This window comes from Callorhinus ursinus, unplaced genomic scaffold (assembly GCF_003265705.2).
Source record: "Callorhinus ursinus isolate GAN/ISIS: 27379988/994484 unplaced genomic scaffold, GSC_fseal_2.0 scaffold1, whole genome shotgun sequence".
NCBI lineage: Eukaryota > Metazoa > Chordata > Mammalia > Carnivora > Otariidae > Callorhinus > Callorhinus ursinus.
In genome coordinates this window covers 27,452,796-27,460,893 of record NW_027397063.1, presented here as the reverse complement: position 1 = coordinate 27,460,893, position 8,098 = coordinate 27,452,796, and positions in this window count along the sequence as shown.

Below are 8,098 nucleotides of genomic sequence, written 5' to 3'. Positions count from 1 at the left end.
ATGTTGGATCCCTACTAATTAGTTATGCCTTGTTTGTAAACCTCTAATTCATCAAATGTAAGATTTAATATGATCATATTTGCCAATTTCTAATATGTCTAAGCATTACTTAAACTATCTGAAGATGATTTTTAAAGGAATAATGAGTTTATAGCAACACAGTCTATACAATATAGAGCATTATGTAAAGAAATGGAAATTACATGTTTTCTATGTTTGGAGAGTGATAAGTGATGTTCCTCAAAGTGTTGTGAGTTCCATATATTTCAAAGTAGGGATATGTTGCCAATGTGAATTCCTAGACACAAAAGTTTCTCTTATCAAAGAGAATTATAATCATGCACAGAGCATATTGCTTTGAATGTGAGTAATGAATATGCATTAATGAGGACCCATAGGGAACCAAAGATATTACCTTCATACTGATCAATAGATCAATTGAATTCTTAGCTGAAATAATTGCAGACTCACATCTGTATATGTCCTGGTACCATTTTCAATTATAGGAGGTGGTTTCCCCATACCAACAAGCAACTCTTGGACACCAACTGGGTATCCTACAATTCAACTCAATTCTGACACTACCTACTGGAGGTTCTACAGGTTAAGCATTCAGTCATACAAGACTTAACCCCCACACCCAATTCTGATACCAGTCACAAGCCCCAGCTGTTTCTTGTGCTTCCAACTGGCCAGCTACAAATTAGAGCTTTCAATCACCCTTTCTAACTCAGGATGCCAATGAAAAGTCTTAGCTGTTACCTCTACTTCTACCATTTGGCTAATACCACTTGACTGTAAATCAAAGGTTCCCATGATCCCCTCCTTGGATTTGATTAGTTTGCTAAAATGGCTCACAGAACTCAGGAGAAAACTTATGTTTACTAGCTAGAGAATGTAATAAGGAATACAGATAAACATCGAGATGGAAGAGGGTGGGGTATGTAGGAAGGGGGTGTGGAGATTCCATATCCTATTCAGATGCACCACTTTCTCAGCTCTTTTATATGTTTACCAACTTGAAAAATCTCTGAACCTGGGCTCCTGGGTGGCTCAGTTGGTTAAGCGACTGCCTTTGGCTCAGGTCATGGTCCTGGAGTCCCGGGATCGAGTCCCACATCGGGCTCCCTGCTCAGCAGGGAGTCTGCCTCTCCCTCTGACCCTCCCCCCTCTCATGCTCTCTCTCTCTCTCTCTCATTCTCTCTTTCAAATAAATAAATAAATAAATAAAATCTTTAAAAAAAAAAAACCTCTCTGAACCCTATAGTTTGGGGATTTTATGGAAGCTTCACCATCTAGGCATGCTTAATCATTAACTCTATTTTCGGCCCTTCTCCAGAGTATGGGCCAGGGGTAAAGATGAGAATTCCAAACTTCTAATTATGACTTGGTTTTTCCCATGACTATTCTCATCCAGGAGCCATCCAGATCCACCTAATTGGAAAAAAAAAAAAAAGATTACTTTTATAATTCAAGAAAATACTAGGGTTTTAGGAGTTCTGTGTCAGGAAGCAGGGGCAGAGATCAATATATATGTTCTATTATATCACATCAGAAGTCATTCACTATATTTTAGTATCGGTTGTATTTAAGGGTGTGTTATCTATAATGTGGATAATAGGGGAATCTTAAAAAGTCAACACCAATCTTTTGTTATAGTCATAACTAGTTCTCATGTCAAGATTTTGTTCAAACTGGAAAAAAATAGATTTAGAAAAAAATAATAAAGGCTTAGATAATACCATATAACATAAATTGTTCAAAAAATTTCATTTGTAAGATGGGTACTAATATTTTCAAGCCTATTTTAAATTACTCTGAACACAAATCATGAAAGTTAGCTGCCCAAGGTCACTGAGTTTAGAATTGGCAGAGCTGGGATTTGAATCCAAGCAGTCTGCCTCAGAATTTGCAATCATAATCATTACACAATGCAAATGACATTGCATTTTAATGAGTCATATTTTTACCTTGTGAATATAATGTGGGCAGGGGTTAGAAGGTGAAGATCCTCTGAAAAGTGATGAGGATCCTTAGTTGTAAGAATTGACCTATGGAAAGGAATAATGTTTTCCTGCTGAGCATGTCTCTTATGAGGGGAAGTGAGCTATAAACCTGGGCAAGAAAAATCACTGCATCTTGAAGGGAATATACAGTTCCCAAGAATTCAGGGAACCCTAGGACCTAGTTCATAACCTTTATAAGAATAAACAATGCTGACCTCACTGATATGAGGAATTCTTAATCTCAGGAAACAAACTGAGGGTTGCTGGAGTGGTGAGGGGGTGGGAGGGATGGGGTGGCTGGGTGATAGACATTGGGGAGGGTATTGCTATGGTGAGTGCTGTGAATTGTACAAGACTGTTGAATCACAGATCTGTACCTCTGAAACTAATATATGTTAAAAAAAAAAGAAGAAGATAGCAGGAAGGGAAGAATGAAGGGGGGAAATCGGAGGGGGAGACAAACCACAGAGACTATGGACTCTGAGAAACAAACTGAGGGTTCTAGAGGGGAGGGGGGTGGGAAGATGGGTTAGCCTGGTGAAGGGTATTAAAGAGGGCACGTTCTGCATGGAGCACTGGGTGTTATACGCAAACACTGAGTCATGGAACACTACATCAAAAACTAATGATGTAATGTACGGTGATTAACATAACATAAAAAAAAGAATAAACAATGCTGGTCCTATAATTATAATTTAAGACTTAATGCCCCAATACAGAGAAATGTATGTATCAAATCTAAAAATCACGGCAACAGAATTACAAAGGACTCTGTAGCTACCTCCAAGTGTGTTCCTCAGACAAACAGAAGTATAATTATTTCTGGTTTGCTACAAATGTAAATTCTTAGGGCCACTGAAAACCTACTGAATTGGCACCTGGGTGGCTCAGTTGGTTAAGCAACTGCCTTCAGCTCAGGTCATGATCCTGGAGTCCTGGGATCGAGTCCCACATGGGGCCTCCCTGCTCAGCGGGGAGTCTGCTTCTCCCTCTGACCCTCTTCCCTCTCATGCTCTCTCTCATTCTCTCTCTCCCAAATAAATAAATAAAATCTTAAAAAAAAAAACAAACTACTGAATTGGAATCTCAAGAGTGCTACCAAGGAAATCTGTGATTTCAGAAGCTTTTCAAGTGACTCTAAGCAGTCATACAAAAGCATTGCTTTAAAACAGAGTAAGGTCTTTCTCAAAAAGCAAGCAGTACATGTATTTCTCTGGGGTGAAAAACAGAAGCTCTCATACATGAGATTTCTTGACAGTTATTACAAGGAAGAATTTCTCCATTAACTTGTGAAATATCTAAGCAAATGCACACACAGACACACATACAAGTGATTGCCAGTGATCTCGGATATGAAAATTTCAAAGGGAAATGTTCACAACAACTATTAGACAAGTACTTATTAAACCCCACATTGCCTCCAAACTATAAAAATCACTCTGCGGTTTGCTTATTTCAAGTTCTTACCCACAAAATAGAACATTCTGATAAAATCATGCTGCATGTAAGCCGAATTTTAAAAATTGAAAAGTATAATATACAAATTTTCTGGTTGCCTTTGTTTTCTTGTATATGAATGATTCTATATAAAGATCTAGGAAAAGCAGGGATGGTTTTAATGGAGATCAAACATTTCTCCAAAGTAAATTAATTCAAAGACTTAAATTTTAATATGCTTTAAACTTTCAATTTATTTTGTCTTGCCATTATGTTTATGAAAATGTCTGTGTCACTGTTAAGGGAACTTTGTTGGCAAAAGTTTATGTTCTTTAAAATATTGGTATACAAAGCCAATATAGGTGATAATGAAAATTATGTCAGGGTTTATCAGGTGTGACTATGATTAAATCAGAACAATTCTTGATATAATACAATTTTAGTTGCCTTAAATATGAAGAGGGACACTTAATCAACATTAAAATATTATCACTGCCTATCAAGAAAATGCAAATCAAAACTACAATGCAATATCACCTCACACCTGTTAGAATGGCAACACAAATAACAATAAGTGTTGGCAAACGTGGAGAAAAAGGAACCTTCTTGCACTGTTGGGAATGCAAACTGGTGTAGCCACTCAGGAAGACAGTATGGAGGTTCCTCAAAAAGTTAATAATAGAACTATCTATGACTCAGCAATCATACTACTGGTTATTTACCCAAAGAATACAAAAACATTAATTCAAAGGGATACATACATCCCTATATCAGCATTATTTACAATAGCCAAGAGATAGAAGCAGCCCATCTCCACTGACTGATGAATGGATAAAGAAGAGGTGGCATATATATGGCTGAATGGAATATTATTCAGCCATAACAAAGAATAACATCTTGCTATTTGCAACAACATGGATGGAGCTAGAGAGTATAATGCTAAGCAAAATAAGTCAGAGAAAGACAAATACCATATGATTTCACTAATATGTGGAATTTAAGGAACAAAAAAAAATGAGCAAAGGGAAAAAGAGAGATAAACCAAGAAACAGACTCTTCAGCATAGAGAACAAACTGATGGTTACCCAGAGGGGAGGTGGGTGGGTGGGGGATGGGTTAAATAGGTGATGGGGATTAAGGAGTGCACTTGTTCTGTTGAGCACCAAGTGATGTATGGAAGTGCTGAATCACTGTATTGTACACCTGAAACTAATATAACACTGTATGTCAACTAACTGGAATTAAAAACGTTATAAAATATTAGCACCCTCATCAATATCTTATGACTTCCAATATACAAAAAATATAAGCCTTAAATGAAATAATTATCAGCTAAATATATAAAACAAATGAATTGGTTATCATCCTGGATCTAAGTTTAAATGATTCTCAGTCTAATTATATATAATAATAAAGTTTCAGATTTTCAGTCACTAGTCAGTTTAGATGGAAAAAATTAAGAGTTTGAAAGATACACTTTGAAATTGTCAACATCATATGCCTTTAAGTATTAACCTGCCTGTAATTAAGGTAATTAGTAGCCATATTTTTCCACAAAATAGATATTTTATTAATAGGCAAAGATTGCTTTGACAAAAAGCACATTTGTTCATATTTCTAATACTGCTAGAATAAAAATTAGCTCATCTTTTGTATTTGTTCTCTACAGTATTTTTTTATGTTTTTCTACATTAAGTGAAACATTTTAAGTACAATTCTTTCATTATCTTTAATAAGATAAACTATAATAATGTCATCCATATTCTTTGTGAATAGTTTGCTACACATTTCCATGTCTTAAGTTTATTTCTTAAATGTGGTGTCATATGGAAAAAAAATTGACATTAAGTCACTAAATAGATCTGTATATTTTTTTGAAAATTCAGCTAATGATTATTTGTTATCCACTTTAAATTTTATTTTATTTTTTGTAGTTTTAAGTTTTTATTTAAATTCCAGTTAGTTAACATAGTGTAATATTAGTTTCAGGTGTAGAATTTAGTGATTCATCACTTACAAACAACATCCCTCTTTAAGTTTTAAAATAACCATTAATCCCTCTCATCCCTCTTTAAGTTTTAAAATAACCATTAATGATGTTGCATTGCTTTACTATTTTTCTATAAGGAGAGTGTAAAAAAATAAAATGTGAGAGCTACATAGATTTGATGGTTTTTCTAAAATCAGAAATATTTATGTTTAAACACTGTTGAAGACAGGTGCAGTAGTATGTGTTTTATTGTCCTCATTGTTTAGACTCTTGGGTTCATTGAACACCTATGTGCAAGTCTCCTTAGCAGTAAAAGTATGTTATTCTCAGCAAAATACCGATATTATTAGGTTGGAATTTGCTTAAAGGAATAGCTCCTTGGCTCTTTTTAACATTTTAGTTATGTCATGATTTTTTTTTTGATACTCTATATGCAAAAGGTATTTAAAAAATATCACATTTACAAAATTCCAAATAATCCAACTGTCAACTTGTCAGCAACAAGTCTTTGAGTCTACCCATAGTCTAAAAGTATATTGGCTATTTTTTTCTAATGGTATATGTATTGGATGAGAATAAGTAGACTGGTCTGGACATCAGCAAGAAGGAAGAAGAAATGCTGTAAAGCATAACTTGTTGGGGATCACCTAAGAGCATCAGCCATTCAGCTCACTGTAAGTGCTCACTGAAGCACAACATCTGACAATATGGGACAGTCACCCACTGCTGAGAATCAACAAAAGCAGCGATGTCAGAATTCAGCAGTATGGCTGGCAAATCTTTCAGATTGTCATATTCTTTTCCCCTCAGGGAGGGCCCTTAGAGATGGTACATGTTGTCACTTGTAAAATTAGAATTTTTTATGGACGTTCATCCTGATTCCATGCCTTTAAGTCAGTGAGGAAGATAAAAAAGAAATCAGAGAAAATTAGTATAAGAACATATGGTTTTCTAAGAGAATAAATAGCACAATTATAGAAGAAATAATAATTAAATATTATGAGAATATTGTGTTGACCTGAGAAGAGACCTGAGGGTATATTGATAGGAGTCACTAAGAGTTTCAAGACAGATTGATAAGAAAAGACACATCTTGGCATTTCTGTTAGAGTTCATAAAATTTTAAGTATAAAGAGTAAGTCATACAAACTTCTAGGTAGAAAGTAGAGATTATCAGTAAAGTAAAAATTTTTGTTTTTGCTTTTTGTTTTTTTTGACATTAGACTTCTACCTGCAACACTGAGAGGTGGAATAAAGGGAAATCACTTCTATATCTTGGTAAAGTAACTTGTCCTAAAAATCATGACTAGCAAAGTTATTATTAATCTGTTAGGAAAAATAAAGATACTGGGTAATAGGCATGGATTCAGATCTTATATCACCCAAGTACCTGATCTGAGGCAAGTTTTATGAAATAATAAAACAACATATGTAATATGTTGTTTTATTAAAACAACATAATAATAATAAAACAACAAATAAAACAACAAAATCTTCTAAAGGAGATTTCAAAAGCTGATAAAATGAATAGAAGAACCAAGAATGGTGATCACTGAATCTTGATAACATGTGTATCTGCGTTTCTTTCTACAACCATAAGAAAAATATGCCAGGATTATATAAATAGAAAGGACAAAGTAAACATAAAATTATAATAAGTACACAACTAACTTAGCAAAATAATTTAGGAGTTGAGGAGGAAGGGTTATGGGAAATCTTCCAAGAACCTCATCGAGGAAATAATGAAGGAAGGAAACACAGGAGGGAAAGTAAATGCCATCTAATCTTTTTGTGTGCACATAGCATGTGGGAGCTAGAGCAGTACATTATGTGAGGTAAGTCACCTGAAATCGAGAAATAATTCTATCTTGTTTACAAATAATACTAGAATCATCTGTATCTGCACAAGGGAGCAGAGAAAATCATTCTATTCATGAGAAAACAAGGTACAAGAATGGAGAAACAACAAGGAAATATATCTAAGATTCCACAGATTTCATGGTTATTCTAAATATAACATGTTATTCTGTTAAAGAAGTAAGGACATACCTAAGAGTACTGGTCATGAATTTAAAAGGAGGCCACTCAGCAGGGCTGGTTTTCTCCAGTTACAGTCAGAAGTGGAATAGACAGGCTCAGAATTTAGCAAAGGCCAAATTGCCAGGAAAAAAAATACACAAAACAGCTGATGATATATGCATGGGGGAGATTATAAAAGGTTGACTATAGAATGAGTGATGTCTAGGAGATGGGAGAGGATGAAAAGTGGTAAAATTATTGATTTTTAAGTACTGATAAAAATAAGTGTTAATGGAATGGAGGTACTGGAGAGTGTGAGCTGGAAATAAACTAGAATATGGTCATTCCAAATAGTAACCCTTGAGATGAAGATTTTTGAGAGTGCTCCTGTTGACATAAACAAAGGTCTGAGGATAATGGTAAGAGATAGTGACTGAGGAATGATGGAAAAGATGATTGAAGAGAGTTTCAATAAAGTAAAGCTGGCTTTATCTTTATGGATGTTGAAGTACCCAGAAAATAAGAATAAATATGCACTTGAAATTAATAACAATTATATACCAGAATAAAATGCAAAGAAAACATGGCATAAATACATATATATTATATTATTATATAGTATTATATATTAATGTATATTAACTAG